The following is an 18,596-nucleotide window of genomic DNA, read 5'->3' on the forward strand; positions in this document are numbered from 1 at the left end:
AGGCTTCTTGTTAGCTGTGGCTTGTTAGAAAGCCCGGTACCAGCTCTGCCACCAGCAAGGAACTGGGGACATCACCAATTGAATGCCACTGTGTGACCAGTGCTTGCTGAAAAGGCTTTGAGGGGACCCCCAGGAACACCTACATGCTACCCTTAGTGGGATGCAGAGCAGCAGGCAGCCCTTGGGAGTGCTGCAGAAGGCTCTGAAAGGCCTTTAATTCACTGGCAGTCCATCTTTGCAACTTGGAGGGAATTCTTTTCCAAGGAATGAATTTTGGAAGGAAAAGTTCAGCAATCAGTGTTTCCAGAGCTGAGCTAGGTAACCGAGAGAAGGGAGATGCATCTGAAAAAGCCTGAATTTATTTATTCACTGATGAGAACTGTTCCACGGGGAGAAATAGGCATGGCTGTGTGCAAGGGGTGAAAGTGGGGCAGAAGATGTGCAGGGTGGTGGAGTGGGGGAAGATATCTTATGGGTGAAGCTCTGCTCCGTGGGTCATGTATGTGCTGCATTGCATTCCTCTGTTGCTTGTTTCTGACAGCAGGCAGGAGTGGGGGACCCAATCAGAGCTTGGTTCTGAAGAATCTGGTAGGTGAAAGCTAGCACAACATGTTTTCACTGAGAAGCTTTATTTCAAGTGGAGAAATGGGGTCTCAGCTAAACCAAGCTGAAGTTGAAAGTGTCTGGGAGGTTTTTGTCTGTCTAGCAACCAGTACAAGTATTAACGCAGTGGAAAGAGAGCCAAACCAGAAAATTGCATGTGCCCTGAAGTAAAAATGTTCTCATTATTCAGCCCTAACTTAAAACACATCAGCAGAAAAATGAATGCTATTATTTAATGGAATCTGTAGCCTTCATTTTCTGCTTTCCTTACAGAACCAAAGCCTAAGCAGACCACATCTCCTTTGCCATGTCTAGACTGTGACTTGCAGGCAGTAATGTTGTCTGCTACCATCGTATACTGAACAACTCACAGTGCTTTCACCCAAGGAAGATGCTTGGTCTATGAAGAAATATAAGGTCACAGTGATTTGCAATTGATAGATACACCACATGGATAATTTATTTGACATCTCCCTTACAAAATAACAAAAGCAACAGATTCTCTTTCCTCTACAATCCTAACTTGCTGGCTTGTTTTGACATCTCAGATTGGCAGCATGCTGCATGCAAGATGCCAGCAGCAAATGCGGGAAGGTGTTTTTGATGCTTCAGTCACATTTATGTTCCTAGTGATTGTTTCTTGGACAAAGTAAATAATACTTAGTCAAGCTGACATCCTAACTGCAGAGTTAATAGCTATAAGGAATGTTCTTTCTGCTAAAACACTGAATGGGATGGATGCCCCAAACCATCTAGACAACAAGATCAGTTTGGCAGCCAACTAAAGTGAGGAGACCAAACGACCTCCAAGTGGCTGAAATGTTCCAGAGGGTTCATGAAACCTTCTTCTAGAAGGATCTTTGCACCATAAAAAATGCTGTTTAAAGGGAGGTTGCTTGGCGCTGCTTTTGCTTTGTCCATGTGGCTCTATGGGCTTTGAAGTTGTCCATCTTCCTCCCATGTGCCTGCTCTCGTTTTGACCTTCCTCATACAAAAATAGCTCTTTTTAGTCACAGAAAATATCAAAGGTGTCAGACAATGGCTGGGTACTTGTTCTCATTGAAATGGGTGGGAACTTTGCCATGATCCTGGAGGGGAACGTGATTAGGGCCCTGTAACAGACCTCAGCCTAAGGAGCAGTAAGATCTGATAAGCTGTGGTGGCTTGGGACATTATAAGAGGATGGAGAGGCTAGGGAAATTTCTTCTTGGTTACACATGGGCAAATTCAGTGCCCATTTGATGGCCTGTGGGGCAGGAGCTGTAAGCCAGATCTGTGCTCATACAGGCTGCAGCAAAGGACAAGATCTCCAAAATGAGAGTGTTATTGAGACAGCCAAAGCAACAAGGCTGTCCCAACCTACAGGCTCTATACAACTCAACCTATGGTTCCTACCTCTTCCTAACCCTCAGGTCCTACACCCTACCAACCTCCATGCCTTTCTTCACCCAGCCCATAGGTCCTACACCCACCATGGAGTCACACCAGTGTTGTCATCTTGCCTCCTAATAACAAGGCAGACACTGTGAAGGCCCTACATGTCTAAAATGTTGTCTTTTGGGGCTTGGAGAGATTAAAAGGGATTAGCTCACCTCCCAGACCTTTCCTTACCCATGGCCTTGGTCACGAAACAGCCACAGAAGTTTTTCCATTAATTCTCTTTAGAGCCAGTGGCTGGAATTACCGCTCCCAACCTAACTGCCAATTTCTCTGCTGGAGTTCAGGCTCCATCAGGAGAAACTTGCTCTCCTGTTTCAGTTCATGGCCCTCCCTACGTGTAGAACAGTTTGACATTAGAGACGATGAGACAAAAATAAGTGGAGGAAGCTAAGCACGGGAACATAATCAAAGGCATCGAGCCTTTTAAGATAGCGTCTGTCCTAATATTTACAGAATCCCTCCAAAGCCAAGAGACTTCTGCTAGACTTCACAGACTCAATGCTGTTCTGTTCTTGTTTATGGCTCTGGTGCCAAAGTAAATCTAAGGGCTGATAAACACCGCGCACCCTGCCACGTTCTGTCAATGGCCATCTTCCTTAGAACGAAGTGCCTAAACAACATAAAAGTGTTTTAATTCTGTTTTATGTTCTCTTCTGTCTCCTAAACTGTTATTTTCAGATTCATTCTGGAACACCAACTCAGTGGGACTTGGGTTTTTTTTCCCCCTGCCTTTCCATCACACTGATAAGCTAACATGCCAACCCATGTGCAAAGTATCTCACTGGAACCATTCTTATGTGTTTGGCTTGCAACTGTCCCTCACGTGGAAATTTGCTCATTTGAATTCAGAGCAAGCTGCTGGCCTAGGAATGGCTGCACTCAGAAACATGGAGCTATTTAAAGGGAGCTTCCACTGTAGCCCCTTGTCTTGTTCTGTGTCTAGATCCTGATTAGAGAAAGGAATTGTGGACCAGGAGGAGGAATTTGGCAGGACTCAAAAACACAGGTTCGCCCCAGGGCTGTAACCCTCTGGGCTGCTGCTGCCTAAGCACAGCCATTAGTGGCTCTCATCCCACCAGTTCACTAGAATACAATCGAAGCCATCTAATTGTTAATTAGAGCTAATTGCTCACCAGGAAGGAACTCAGGCTTCAGCTAATGATCACAGACAGCTCAAAGCTTCTGGATGGAGGCTGGTAGCCTCGAGGCAGGATGCCTGCAGAAGGGCTACCTTGCCCATCCTCCTCCTCCAGCATCTGGGCCAGGTCTAACCTAAGCTGCCTTAGGCCATTACCAACCCCTGCACATCAGGCCTGCACCCCACAGGGGCAGCAAATTCCACCAAATCCTTTTTCCTTGCAAGAATGTCATGCCAGGAGCTCAGATATGTGGTGGGAAGAGAGGAAAGAGTTGAGCGTGTTCACAAAGCAACTGCAAGCAGGAGGTGGGTTGGGGTTATGGGCTGACTTACGGTGGAAGAGAACCCATGCAGCAGAAGCCACAGCATGAAAGGCTGGGGGTAAATGCACGGGGTCAGCAGGGTTGACTCTTGAGGGTTTGTTGCTGCAGGGTGGAATGCAAGCAATTTCTTGGCACTATTTTTCCACAGGATATTAGCATTATAAAAGGGAGCTGCCGAGAAGGAGTAGTTAAGATATGCTGCTTTTGACTCCACGTTTTTCTGAGTCTGCTCCATCCTTTTCCAGTTCGTGTAGCCTAAGGAACACTGCATTCAGAATGGCAGAACCTCTTGTTCCTCATGTTCTCCCTTCAGGGCACGGGGGGCATCTCCTTCTGTAGCAATGTGCTCCCCGCAGGAGGTGTGCCATCTGAAACCTGAATGAAGGGGCTTCTTGGCAAGGACAAAGCAACAGATGGGTGCTTTTTTTCCTTCCCTGACATGTAGGAAGAGATCCCAAATGGGTCTTTGTGTTTATTCTGGCTCTAGTTTGCTTTAGGTATTTAAGGTTTCAGCAGCCTAATGAGCCTGTGGTATCCAGGGAATGCAGGCATGGATCAAGAATCAATGGAGGGATGCTGAAGGAGGGGAAATAGTGTGAATGTGCCCCTCCTTTCAGTCTCTCCTCAAAGCTATACTGTGGCTCCTGGGGAGTTTGCTGTTTGGGAGGTTTTTGTCTTTCCTAGAGCAAGAAGGATTTGACTTCCCCACCCCACTTCATCCTTCATCCCTCCATTTAGACCACGACAGCTGGGTGGTTTTTTAGGGGTGGGAAAGCGCTCTTTGCCTCCTTTCACAGCAAGGTGAATATCCTGCTGTTCATCAAGCCAATGTAGAACCTCTCTATCCTGGGTGTTTTCTGTCATTAGAACAGATTCACCTAAACTTCGAGGCTCAAGTTATGTTTGGCACAAAATCCATGCAGCACCCTGGAATAACCTTCTTGACCCTCCCCTCAGGGTCATACATACAAAGAGCTGCCCTGGGAAATCACACCATAGTCAAAAACGAAGCTGGAAAAATAGCTGTTTTATGATCTTCCCCTCCCACTTTGTCAGTATCAGATCCAAACCAGATTAGAATAAATCATACCAAAAAGCATCCAGATTGCACAGTTGTACAGTGGCCAGGAATGAATGAGTTTTCTTGATCCCAGGTCCCCACTGCAATTTTCTTCTGCATTCCTCTGTCCGCCCACGTACACTGAGCAATGAATGCATCCCATTTCCAGGACCACCAGGAGAAAAGTGAATGTTTACCAACTGAAAATTGCCCTTCAGTCTGTTGGAAAGGCATTTTGTCCTCATTGGGAAGAACGCTCCCATAGCAGAAATGGAAGATGGCAGCTCTCATCACACCACAAGGACCCCTGCAAAGAGGGCAGGAATGCAGCACCTACATCCCTCTCCAAGCCTCAGCCTGTGGGATAACCACCTATTGTATTTAGATACTTATAAACGAAGATAAGATCCCATTGCAGTCTTTTCTTTTTCAGGCTGAGCAGTCACATACAGTGACTGTTGTCCTCCAGGATGGAGTTGTCCTCTGTGTGCCATGTTGTTGCAGGAAAGGAGCAGTATCTGGGGTGAAATGACTGAAGTTACCAAAGAGCAGCTGATAATTACAGGCTCGCTGTAATCTCTAGGACCTTGACAGTGAGCACAGAAAGTAACACAGCACCACAGAGTTGCTGGAGGATGAGATTCAAGTCTCTGCTCCAGTGCAGACTTCTTGCTCCATGCTGCAATTCCCTGTCTGTGAGATGATGTCATGCTGTGCTGGAGGAATGAGGCTTATTCTGGAGCAGGAATAAGCAACCACGTGATGAGGCCTGGGCTGGAGTAAATGCATCCCTCCACTGGTAAATACTGTGCAAGGGGGGGGAAAGGGCGTAAATGAGATTTGTAATTCTAAGAGATTTAAAGCAGCTTTAGAAAAGCCTGTCTGCTGTGGGTGTGCGGGCACTTCTTCATAGCAGAGCAGGACAGCTGTCTTGCTCTTCCAGGTATGCACCCTGCATACTGGGCCCTCATCTTAGCACATCAGATATCCATCCCATAAGTTTCCTTTTTAATAGGGGTGTTTAAGGTAAATAAGATCTATGCTCAGCAGTCCTCAGACATTACTTCTACTTGTTTCAGGTTACAGCTGCCTCGTGATGTCTTTCCCCATACGTTGTAAAGTAAGCTGACTTTTTTTGGGTCCAGTGTCTTCTGAAAGACTGAGAGATCATGGGTGATATGCTGGAGCTTTGCAGTAGCAAGACAAGAAGAGGGCAATCTCAGTGACAGCATGCAGCTTGATGGAAACACCGCATGAACACTGCAAGGATAAAGCATTCCTCACCATAAAAATGTATGACTGCAGATTTGCCAGCAGATCAAATCACTGGTGAGTTTTCAAAGTGGCCAAAATGGTGGTGAGTCGGGCTCCTCAGGTCATGCAAACAATGTGATGAATGAAAACACACAACCCTTAGACAGCAACGCTTTGGGTAAAAATCTCTGGAGCTTAATGCACTCAGATGGTCAATGAGATAACAGGTTTGATCAACAGCCAGTAGTTTTATGGGTAGTGGATAGTGACGTGAGCACCGATAGGAGATTAGTTCAAAACTCCACTGAAGCATGCCACTAATCAGCAGAGGTGATTGAGTCTATGCTTTAAAATATATAATTGCCCCCAGATGACCTAAACTTGCTGCTCAGCAACGGCTGGTGCAGCAGACACTGTAGCAGGAGGGAGGCTGCTTATTGCTAAGGGGATGTTTGGAGTTTGACAGCTCTGGCAGCTGTCTCTTGAGACTGTTTTATGAAACCTTGGGATTAATGAAAATGCCTTTCAAATAGGATGAGATGATCAGGGATGTAAAATAATTGAGCTGAACTGGGTTTTTTTAGAGCTGGGTAAAGGGAAATGTTCTGAAAGCCATCGGACCATATGTGGTAAGGTGACCCAAAGGCACCTCATGACATTTGCCAGGTCTCCAAGGGACATCCCATTCTTACCTGTCCATGAAGGGTCATAACTCCTTTCTGGAGCTGGGCAAGTTCACCAGCAGACCTAGATCTGTGGTCCTCATGGTCCAACCTGTCCCACAGCTGTTGGACTCACTGGCTGAGGTCCAATTTATATGTGAGGTACAACTTATGTATATACATTACATTTATATAACCAATAACCATTTACATGTGTTTTAACGAGCATATTCAGAAAGCCCATGAGTCCTTACTCTACTTATTACAAAATGGTTCTGGTCTAAACCACCCTTTACCATTAATCATTTTCTTGTTCTGGACTTGAAGTAGGTCAGACTTTTCAAGCAGTCTAAAACAAATAAATAGGGTAATAGTGGAGCAAAATGTACCACTGATCTGCATGCAAACTGGCAAGCCTCAGGCCTTACAAATGATTTACTAGAAATTTCAAGGAAGTCTGCACAGATGAATTATGGATGGCAAAAACTAGGAATGAAATTTAGCCTTGAAAAGGAGAAAAAGGATAGAGTGGAACAATTTTCCTACCGCATTTATTCTTTCCTGAAGTTTTATGACACTGGGATGTAACTCCGGATATACTTTTAAAGTGCTGTTTTTTCTTCCAAAATAAGATTGCACTGTAGAAACACTTGTGATAACCTATTTTCATCACAGCTGCTGCATCAGCCATATCAGCTTTTTTCAGTTGCACAGCACAAAGTTAAGCGCCTCAGGTGGGAGATACGGGCATGGTGGTCATGGGCTTTTCACATCACTGGTTTGGTCCCACCTAATGTTTTGCATGTTCTGATATACCTAAAAAGAACCATCTGCCTCTGTTCAGTCAGGAGAGCCATCTGCAGAGAAACCAAATGTCTTAGTGTGTGTTTTTAATTCCTTTAAGTACCTCCTGCTAAATAATGAATGCATCTCATGGGCATGGCACCTCTTTTCCTGCTCAGCTGTGGCTCTTGTGAGGCATGAAGATGGGGCCATCAAGCAGAAGCAAGCATTTGGGCGCATAGAATCACAACATTATAGAATGGCTTGGGCTGGAAGGTACTTAAAGCCCATCCAAGTCCCAACCTCTGCCATGTATAGGGTTGCCCCCACAAGCTCAGGCTGCACAGGGCCCCATCCTCCAGGGATGGGACTCCACAGTTCTGGGCAGCAGTGCCAGCTCCTCACTGTCCTCTGAGTGAAACATTTCCTCCTTCAGTTGTGCTAACAGCCCCAGGTTGAGGCTTTCACTGATTAATGTTGCCTGCTGCTGGGCCAGTCCTTGGTGCTTGGTGTCCCACAAGCATGCAGGTTCCTTCATCTGCCAGTTCTAGATGTCATTGTCAGTGATTTGTAAGCACCTAAGTTCAACCCTTGCAGTACTAAGCCAGGCTTGGAGATACAAGTGAAATGCATCCTTCCCCAGCATTGTGGCTGGCTTGAAAGGGTTTCTGCTCCATCAGAGGCCTCCCCCAGTGCCCAGCTCCAACCACTACAATGCTGCCTTCACCACCCAAGTGTAAGGCACAGCCCTGTGTGTTAAAAGCTACGATCAAAGCCGTTCAGTGCTCCGTGCTTTCCTGTTTGTCCCAGCAAGAGAGCTGCTCTGACCAGATAGGAATGGGGAACGTGCACTTGGTGAGGTGAGAGCCCTTTGAACTGAGGACTGCGTGGCATAAAAAGTGCATCTTTGTTTCTGCAGCCCTCCCTCCTCCAAACCCAGGAAGAAATAAGTGACAAAAGCACTGCTGCTGGTTGCACAGAAGCACTTGGGGCACGGCTGCCTTATGCTTGTGATTTTTCAGGCTGTGTTTCTGTGCCATTTGAAGTCATGGAGAAGGGACAGCAGCCCCACACAGCCTCATGTGCTTACAGCCAGCCTGTCTGTCCTTCTGTTCCCTGCATTACCCTCTGAAGGTGCTGTAGACAAAAACACCCCTTTCTGCTGAGAATAGTTCTGGAACCAAGTTATTCTGCTTCCAGGCTTTTCATTACCGGTTTATATTTGGCCAGCCAGCACCAAATCCAGCCCTGCAGCATCTCTGCTGACCCCGGGGGTGAGTTTGTCCTGAGATGCTTCTATCACAAAGCCATCAAAACCAATTTCCTCTGATCTGACTGACTTGAAATCCCAGTGGAGGCAATTCATCTACTGCTGGATGTGAGATATTACAGCAAATAAACATCAGAGACAGGAATGCCGTGCTGGAGATGAGAAATCTGGTTCTGTGATGAGAGGTTATGAACTTTTCTTATCTTATCTGTTGGGTTTTGTAATGAGAAACCTGGCGTAGCAGCAGCAGCTCATGCTGAGCAGCCTGTTCCCAAGGCCCTTGGGGAGCATGGGGATGTCCAATGGGCAGCAGTTGGGATGGGGACATCGGCCCCATGCAGATGAGGCCACATGGTGTGGCATGATGGGACTCATCGTTCTGGGATCAAAGCTGTGTCACCAGGGCTGGCTGCTTGGCACCACAGTGAGGAGGCTGAAGGGGAGGCTGAAGGATGAGGTAGGGAGGAAACATGCCATCATTAATGCCACCATGAGTTTAAAAGAAAATACTTTGTCTGCCAGCAGTGTGCAAACAAATGCTTGTGTGAACACATCAGACATGACCAAGGCTCTTCCTACAGCTCTTGGCATATATGTCCATTTGAGGCTGGAGGGTACAGTGGTCAGAAACACCAGTATGGGAGCTGGCAGCAGTCAGCCTTGTTCCCTTCATCTTAGAGTCATAGGATCATAAAAGTTGGTAAAGACCTCTCAGATCCCCAAGTCAAACCCCAGCCCACCCCACCATGCCCATTGCTCACATCCCTCAGTGCCACATGCCCACAGTTATGGAGCACCTCCAGGGATGTGACCCCACCACTCCATGGGCAGCTGTACCACTGCAGTACCGCTCTTTATGAGAAGAAATTGTTCCTAATAGCCAGCCATATGCTCATTCCCTCCTTAACGGGGCTAACTCCCCTTGTCAGAGTACCACATCCCCTCTGAGGTGCCCCTGACCAGCACACCGGGTATGGAGCACATCTTCATGCCATGAGAGACCCCAGACATGAAGGATGTAAGTGGTTCTATGATTGTTTTCTACCTCTTCTTTCTGCTGATGGTAGCTGCTGCTCTGCTATGTGTCTGCTGAGGAAGCTAACCCACAGAGATGAACCAATTTGGTAAAAATCAGAAGAAAACTGGTGACAGAAGCACGACGGGCCCTGGTCCCCTGGCACCACACCGCTTTGCTGGCAGCTGTAGGTACAGCAGCAAGGAGGGAATGTAGGAGCTTAAGTGATTTAACTTCAAGAGCACGGCAGCAAGAGTGAAATCCACTTATACAGGCTAATTGATAGTGAATGATTCCTTAATTAGAAATTAAGACTTGTCCCCTACCTTAAGAGGAAGAACAGAACCAACGTGCCAATGAGCTGAGGGGTATATCTGTGACGATGGATTTTCCTTTGGAGATGCTCTCATCCATTAACTTTTCATGACATAAATTTGTTTGCCTTAATATATCCAGTTAGAAGCATTTTCAGATGCATTATTTAAAGCCTGAAAATAAATACTGGATGCTCAGGCTGTGCTTTGTGAAAGCTCAGCGCTCCTTGCCTTCTCACTCAATTATTGATTGTGTTTTCCACTGCATTTGAGACGCTCTGGAGTGCACAGGGGAACATCCCGCCTTGTTTACTTGCTCATTTTAATTCTCTAAGCCTCAAAAAACTCATTCGGCCACAGATTTGGGGCTTCCATCCCCACTCTGTCTTTCACCCGTGTCACAGCAGAGAATATGCTGCAGCCCCATCAGCGAGCTGCCAGCCTCAGGAATTTCTCACCACACACAGGTACCGATTGGGCAACAGAATGAGATCCACATGTTATTAGGAAGGGAGATGCCAGCAATGATGCATTTGCACCAGCAGTGGCAAAGGTGAGCATTGCACACTTGCTGGCTTGAAAGGTACAGCCACTCGTACAGCATCCGAGGTTGACTACAAGGCCTGACAGATGCTTTTCTCACATCAGGGACTTTTGTGTCTCTCTCTGTGTGGTCTTTCTGATGTTTAATAAGGCATGAGCTTCTCTTTCAATTTTTTTCCTCGCTGAGGCATTTGTGGGATCTGTCTTCTCAAGGCAGATGTCATTTGATATAAACTGTTGCCAGGATAGACTTGGAATTTCCACACTTATGTTGGATTTGATTGGCATTAGCCTGGAGGCTCCTTGGGGAGGACTGCAGCCTGCCAGCCAGCTTGGTCCTCACCTTGTGCAGGAACCAGGCTGTGGGAATAGAGGAGAGGTGAAGGTTTGGGGAGGTTAAATCGAGGCAAGCAGTGAGAGCCAAGACAGTGAGATTTGTGGAGGGGAATGCATTTGCACAAACATCCCATCTGGAACCCTGCAAACAGGTTGTCAGGTATATTTGGGTATGTGGTCCCTGGGCTGCAGCATTGCCTGAGACAGGTCTGAGTAAGGGGCGAGTGTTGTCAGAGGCAAAAATAATGCAGAACCTGTTTCATTTGTGTGGCACTGGGGAATTTCACATCCCAGCTCCTTCCAGCGTGGCAAATTGGAGCTACAGAGCTGGAAAATGCAGCCCTAATTAATATTGCAAACAACCTGGGAACAAGACGCCATCAGACAGGCTCCAGATAAGTCCTTAACCTGGCCTCCAGCACATTTGCCAAACCCTGGGCTAAAGCCAGTGGGGAAATTCACCGCTGACTTCAAACAGAGCAGTGTTGCACCCAAAGGCCTCCTCCTCCAGCCTACTGCTCCTATGCCATGCCAGGAAGGCACAGGGGGCACACAGGAAGGGTCCTGCCATAGGGAAACAGCATTCCATCTTCAGGATGCTCTTTGGGATGCAACCAGCACATCCCATCTGCATCATAGCTATCTGCTTTAGTAACCCCCAGGGTCAACCAGGGATGCTTGAGACCCTGGAATTACTTCGCCATAGAAAAGAAATGCAAATTGTGGACTCATAAAAGAGAGAAGAAAGAAAAATGTAAACCCGAGTGCTTCCTGTTCTCTTTTTCATGCTTACAAGAAAGCAATTCAGGCTTGGCGCTTGCATTTATTAAACAAAAAATTCTTGTGACTTCGTTTCTTTCCAGAGCAGTCAACCAAACTGCTTGATATGCCGTGACCTTGAAACATAATGAAGCATTGAAAAGCAAATCCGGTGCTACAGAAAGGAAGTGTATTTCACCATGCAAGAGGAGGTACTGAGGTCCAAGTGAGAAACAACTGAGCAGTTATCTCTGATGGCTTAAATCTCATCCAGGCAGGGCTTGCACAAGACAACCTTTGTTAGGAGTGCTGTACACTGGGCAAAGTGTGGAGAGCTCTGCTGAGGAGCACCTGGCAGTGGTGGATGCACCTGGTGTGCATCTGACATTTAGCATCGTTTTGCAATGGTCTAATTCATCATGTTACCCTTTGCCCTTGTTAGTGTGTGATAACCCCAAGGACATGGCTCTGCCTGGTGGCAGTGACCGGTGCCAAGCACCATCTGACCTGGCCACCACTGCAGTGTCCTTGGGGTATGGGAACAGAGGGTGCCCTGCACAGGCAAGAGAGGTTTGCATGTGTTTGCACCTCCCTGGGGAGGGACCCTGCTTCCTTGCCTTGGAGGTGGTAGGAGAAAACATCTCTTGATGAATTTTCATTAATTGCTAATTAGTTGTTAATTAATTACTGCACAGAATATCTGCACAGCTCTGGCATCCAGGAGATGCTATACAATGCAAAATCAGATCTCCAGCATCTCGTATTGGGTAAACAGCCCCATATCCCAAAACACGGCCAAGATGGCAAATTGTGTTGCTGTGCTAGATGTACAAGATGGGGAAAGTGTGACACAGCTGTGGCAGAGTGGTTGTGAAGGTTTTGGCCTGAGCAAAACTGCCTAGGACAAAGTGCTGACTGTCATGGGCTGGATGCTGCCTGGCAGACAGGACCCAGGGCTGCAGGTGGGAGGGTGAGAAGCTGGGGGATGCCACAGGGATGCACAGCTTTGGCACCCAGCATTAGCTTTGGGAAGAGAATGCAGCCATAAATCATCCTCACATGTCCCCGACAGCTGCTCTGACACTGCTAAGTGGGCAGGTGCTTGGACAGGCCTTGCTCTCATTACCGTGTGATTTATGGGCCTGATCTCTCCTAAATTTCTGGGCTAATTCCTCACTACTGTTTGCACACACACCTAAAGGCCTGGGACTGCCATTTCTCCCGTATCTCTTGACACCTAAGCCCTAAACCTAAGCAGACAGCTGGGAGCCAAAGGGGTTCACAGTTTTATCCTCTGCTTTTATCCAGCACAAAGAGACTTGCACCTGGTTTCCCTGGGACAAACTTGCAGAAAATGAGGTTTGTATCAGGTGCATTCATCCCTTGGGTTCAAATCTGAATTCCTATGGGGGAGACAGGAGAACTCAACAGCCAGCCTCCAGGCCAGAATGGATCCAGTGGCAGCTGGGGCTCACGGTGCTGGGAAGGATGACATGAGCTGGTGATGCTAGCTGGCTGTCACGCTGCTTGCATTGAGGTGGAAGTGACTGTGGGCAGCAGCTCTGGCAGATCATCACATTCATTGGTGCTGATGATGGGAAACAGCTGTTCCTAGCACAAGTTGGTGCAATCACCGATTCAATTAACCATATTGATTAATGCAGCAGCTCAGCAAACATCCTGGATGAGGCTGCCTGCCACCGAATATGTGAAATTACTGTGTGCCACTCTGGTTCAGTGAGGCTGAAACAGGCACCTGTTTTATCGCGCTACTATGTGAGAGGTGGAAAAGGTCTAGAAGGAACTGGAAACAAGGAGATGACACATGTTGCTCCCCACGTCTCTGACCTGAAGAAGATGCAGTGCTCTTTAGATGTACAAGGGGAATTAGGTAGAAAGGAGAAAGGATGGTTTTGAGCCTCCGAGGGACGCAGAAAGGCATCCTGAAGTCCTGCTTAGTTGTAAAGCAGGGATTTCCCATTAGCTGGACACTTCTTCCCTAAAGATGATAAAGCAGACTCAGCCCAGTGGTTGCCTGTAGATAGAGCTGTCACTGAGCCCTGGCTTTTTGTGCAGCTTCCGTCATTCTGTTGCCAGGAGAATATCCATCATGAACAAAAGCTGGTTTGTTTTGTGCAGTCGGACTCAGGGAGGAGGAGAAAGTCTGCACAGGGAATGGTGGCATTAACTTGGAGACTGTCACCTTGCCATTGGGTTTGGCCTTACCAATGGGTTTGGCCAGTTGGGACTGGGGCAATGAAAGTGGCTCAGAGTGGAAGGATGAGGAAATCTGACAAGGAAAAGCATGCTGCTTGCTGGAAATGGGTGATTAACACCAAAGGGTTTGCACAGCAGAGGCTGGGGAGCGCCTCCGGCACAAGGCTGGGCTTCCCTTATCTCCCACCTCTTTGCTTTCTGTTGTTCATTCATCCCATCAGCCAAAGAATTTAAAGGCACACAGGAAGCCTTGTCAATTGCTTTGTGTACTTCCTCACACAGCTGTTATTAGTAGGAAGCGATCACTACTTGGTTGGGTGTTCACCTTCACCCCACAAGAGCCAAGAGCTCTGTGCAGGGACTGGGAAGGGGAGCAGAAAGCCACAGAAATGCATGTCTATGAGCCCCCCGTGCTTCCCTCCCAGATTTACTAAGACAGGGGCACACTTCGGTGGGTAATTGGTTTTGAAATGAGATCAATCCTGCAGGGAAGTCATACATACAAAACAAATCTCGTCTGAATCATTCACTGAGTTTATACCAGCTGTAAATCAGAGTCCCCTGACTGTACAGCATCCAGACACCCATAAGCACACGCTGTGTTGGGGATTTCTGGAGCTCACCTCTCTCCTTTTACAGGATGCAAATCCAAAGAGCCCTGCTCACCTGGCAGCCAGCAACAACCTGCCCATAAAGAGACAGATGTGCTCTTGTATCTCAGTCATGGGGATGTTGTCCTGGATCAGCCCTTCTACGCACTGCTTAGCCAAAATGAGACAACATCCCACATTGCCAGGTTTTGTGTCAAGGAAAAAAAAGCCATGAGCAAATGGACAGAGAAAGTCTTACCTGAACTTTAGCATGGAATTCCTCCTAGGTTATCTCCAGCCCAATGTAAAAGCCTGAGTTCATTGAGGTATCCTGTGGGCTTTAATTGCTCATCACTACCGCTCCCTGATGGGGGAAGTGTGAGTGGCACCTTGCTAAAGGTGCGACAGCTCCACCACCAGGCAGGGAGCTCCAGTGTGCCCAGGCTGGACCCCAGCTGGATGGATGCCCAGGTTGGATGGGGGACCCTGGGCAACCTGATCTAGTGGATGGCAACCCTGCCCAAGGCAGGGATTGGAACTGAGCAGGCTTTGAGGTCCCTTACAACACAAACCATTCTATGACTCTATGGTTCTATGATTCTGTGCCTGGGGGCACAAGTGTTGGTAGATGAGAGAAGAGCAACTGATGGCATCCATAGGGACTCATACAAAGCTTTCCACACTGTCCTACACAACATCCTTGTCTCTAGATTGGAGAGATCTGGCCCTTGTAAGGCCCTATCTGGAGTACTGTGTCCAAGCATAAGGCCCCCAGTGCAGGAGGAATGTGAAGCAGTTGGAGTAGGTCCAGAGGAGGATCAGAGGGCTGGAGCACCTCTCCTATGAAGGCAGGCTGAGGGAGCTGGACTTTTTCAGCCTGGGGAAGGGTCTGGGGAGACCTCACTGCAGCCTTCCAGTACTTGGAGCCTGCAGGAAAGCTGGGGGGGGGGGGGGAACTCTTTGTCAGGGGGTGTAGCAGTAGGACAAGGAGTGATGGTTTTAAACTATAAGAGGGTGAGTGTAGATCAAACATAAGGCTCAGCTGGACTTTCTCCACTGTCATTGTGTCCAATGTGCATCCTCAGAGAGGGGATGGGCAGCATCTAATCAGTGTGAATTGCCCATTTTCATGTAAGCAGGCAGTTCCAAGTGTGCTGAAGTCTAACAAACACTTTGCTGCCTGGAGATGTGGGTTTACCACAGAAAGATCACGGGGCTGCTGAGTGATGCACGTCCGCCTCCCCCATCCCAGAATCCAGCTCTTCTGAATGAGCACTTTTGCTCCCAAAGGCATCTTTTATCTCTGGCCTGAGATGATCCAGAGGTCTCCACAGCCACGTCTCAGGGCTCACAAATAATTCAGCTATTCAGGAAATCACTGAAACGAGTGCAAATGAATGGAGGGCTCGGAAGGGCGACAGAATGGGTAAATTCAGGCTTTTGGGGACTGAAGAGGACAGCGTGATCTACCCCTGACACAGACTGACTCACTTAAGGAGAGGCTTGAAAAGCAGGGCGATAAATGGTGTGAAACACAGCAACTGTGAGACCCTGCAGCAGCAGGTGCCCGTTGAAAGGTTCCCACCAGCAAGTGAGATCAAACTGCCCCACTGTAACTAGAGAACCGGGCTGTCCAGCTCTGGGGAGCTATGCATTGATAAACCCCAGCCTCCCAAAGCCATGAGAGAGAAATGAACTCCCGAGGTCACTTTGAAGTGGTTTTGCAGCTCGCTTGGATTCACTGCCAAAACGCGTCCTGGAAGCGCGGGTGCAGGAGGAGCCAAGCCCAGGAAGAGGAAATTTACTCATTGCTGCAAGCAGGACCATGGTCCTGCCCAAGAATAAAACAAGGGTGTGCAGAAGGAAGACCAGTGCCTCACACTCTGCTCTGACCTCCTCTGCTCCAAGGCTTTGCTCCCTACTTCTGTGGTATTTCAACTAAGATGCCCACAGTGGTTTCCGCAGCCACCATCGCTTTGCTGTAAGTTGCATCCATCCCCACACTGCATCCATCTACACACTGCATCTATCCCCTGCATCCACCCAACCCCACACTGCACCCTTCCCAAACTCATTGCTTTCCCCTCCCAACACCACCATTCCCCAAGGCAGCCCCCTCAGTAGCCGGACAAGGCCCTGTGTTGGCAGTGCTGGCAGTGAGCACTCGGTTAGCCCGCCCTGTTCAGGCTTTGGCTCCCTGCCTCGGGGCTGGAGCCATGTCAGCTCAGAATCCTGAGCTGTACTTAACTCCAGAAAGCCTCAGTGGGAATGCTCCATTAAGGAGAGAAAAAAAGCAGGCAGTGGCACAACTTGTTGCTTTATTAAAAACGAAGGTTGGGTTTTCCTCCCATTCCTTGCCTGGCGCAGAAATCCAGACTGCAGAGCCGTGACTCCAGGTACAGTGCCACCATCCTCCTTTGAATCCTTGTATTCACTGCCCTGGGTGTCACCCCACTGGATGAGGGCTGTGTCACAAGTCCTTGCACAACTGCTTGCTTTGCACGAGGGCTGCTCCTTGCATGAGGGGTTCTCTCACCCCCTATGCATGCCCACTTTGCATGAGGACTGCATCATGCAGGTGCCCTAACCCTTGCACAAGGAGCTCCCATACCTCCAGTGCACACCCAGTTTGCACAAAGCCTCCCCTAGCACAAGGGGTTCCCACAATCCATTTACACGCCCATTTTACACGAGGAGCACCCCTTGCACAGGGACTTCCCTTTACCCAGGGGGTTCCCGTTACCCATTTGCACACTCATTTTGCACGATGAGCACCCTTGCACAAGGGCTGCCCTTTGCGCGAGGGGTTCCCACAACCCATTTGCACACCCGTTTTGCACGATGAGCACCCCTTACACGAAGACTTCTCCTTGCACGAGGGGTTCCCACAACCCGTTTTACACGACGACCGCCCCTTGCGCGAGGGTCTCCAACATCTCCGCGCAACCATCGCGCACTACAACCCCACAGCACACACTCGCCGTGCAATCCACCCCCCCTCACCCTTCTCCGGGCCCCGCTCTTGCAGCCCCTCCCCTTGACGTCAGGGCTGCGCGGGGCGGGCGGTGAGCGCTGTCCGGTGCCGGGCGGGGAAACGCGAACCGGGAGCGGCGGCGGCAGCAGCGGAGGTTCGGATCGGTTCGGTTCGGTTCCGCCGCCCGCAGGTGAGCGCCGTGGGTAGAGCGGAGTTTGCGGGTGAGCGGCCCCGCGCGGAGTGCCGTGTGAGTGTGCGCGTTGTGTACGCGGGTGTGTTGTACTCTATGTGCGCGCAGTGTAAATGCACGTGAGATGCGTCTGTCCGGCGTGCACGGGTGCAGGGTGTGAGTGTGTGCGGCTCGCAGTGCGGGTCCCGTGCACATCTCTGCTGGACAAAGTTTTGCTCCCGCTTGGGCGATGCCCACCTGCGCGCTGCTCCCCGCGGTCCCGCTGCTCCGCTCCTCTCCGGGTTCGTTCCAGCAGCGCTGGAGCTCTGCGGACGGGTCGGGTGCTGCTTTCAGAGGTGGTTTTGGTAGTGCCGTGTGTGTGGGGGGTTGTAGTAATACCCGAGGCCCTGTGCCGGGCTGGTGGCTTCATTCAGAAAGCCGTAGAATATCCCGAGTTGGAAGGGACGTCTTGCAGAGATGCAAGGACCGCCCTGCTGCTCACTGCCACGCTGTGAGGTTTCTTCAGCTGTGAGTTGCAGCCTGAGCTCGCTCTGTGGCTGTGAGTTGTGCTTCAGGTCTCTGTGGCCACGAGCACATCCTAGCAGGCTACTTTCCTTCCAACACGGAGACTTGGCCTTCTGACCACGAGCCAGCAGTGTGCCCAGGTGGCCAAGAAAGCTGATGCCATCCCAGCTTGTATCAGCAATAGTGCAGCCAGCAGGAGGTGACCACCCCCTCGTATACAGCTCTGGTGAGGCTGCACCTCAGTGCTGTGCTCAGTGTTGGGTTCCTCAGTGCAAGAAGGACACTGAGACCTGGAGTGTGCACAGAGAGTGGTGACAGAGCTGTGCTGGTCTGGAGCACAAGTCTTATGGGGAGCGGCTGAAGGAACTGGGGCTGTTCAGTGTGGAGAAGAGGAGGCTGAGGGGAGACCTCATTGCTCTCTGCAGCTGCCTGGGAAGAGGTTGTGGTGAGGTGGGGTTGGCCTCTTCTGCTGGGTAACAGCAATAGGACAAGAAGTAATGGCTTGAAGTTGCACCAGGTGAGGTTCAGATTAGATATTAGGGGCTATTTGTTCTCAGTGAAAGCAGTCAGGCAGTGGCACAGCTGCACAGGGAGGTGTGACTGTCTCCATCCCTGGAGGTG

General features: G+C 49.2%; 1 protein-coding gene across 5 annotated transcripts in view; it reads left to right on the forward strand.

Moving 5' to 3' along the window:
- The first annotated feature begins 5,185 nt into the window (after positions 1-5,185).
- The window catches only part of SH3BP4 (SH3 domain binding protein 4), a 41,807-nt gene continuing 28,396 nt past the window's right edge, over positions 5,186-18,596 (forward strand). The window contains exons 1-2 of one of the 5 annotated variants that reach the window (XM_085553627.1): positions 5,186-5,363; positions 5,644-5,893. The gene's annotated coding sequence lies outside the window, so the exon portion shown is untranslated. Of the gene's footprint in view, positions 5,364-5,643; positions 5,894-15,140; positions 16,289-17,362; positions 17,529-18,596 lie in introns of those variants that run through there. The other 4 variants (XM_085553626.1, XM_085553625.1, XM_085553628.1 and 1 more) reach the window with 4 other exon arrangements.

Source organism: Coturnix japonica, chromosome 7 (genome assembly GCF_054131305.1).
Source record: "Coturnix japonica strain WE chromosome 7, WE-NBRP24, whole genome shotgun sequence".
In the NCBI taxonomy this organism is placed as follows: domain Eukaryota; kingdom Metazoa; phylum Chordata; class Aves; order Galliformes; family Phasianidae; genus Coturnix; species Coturnix japonica.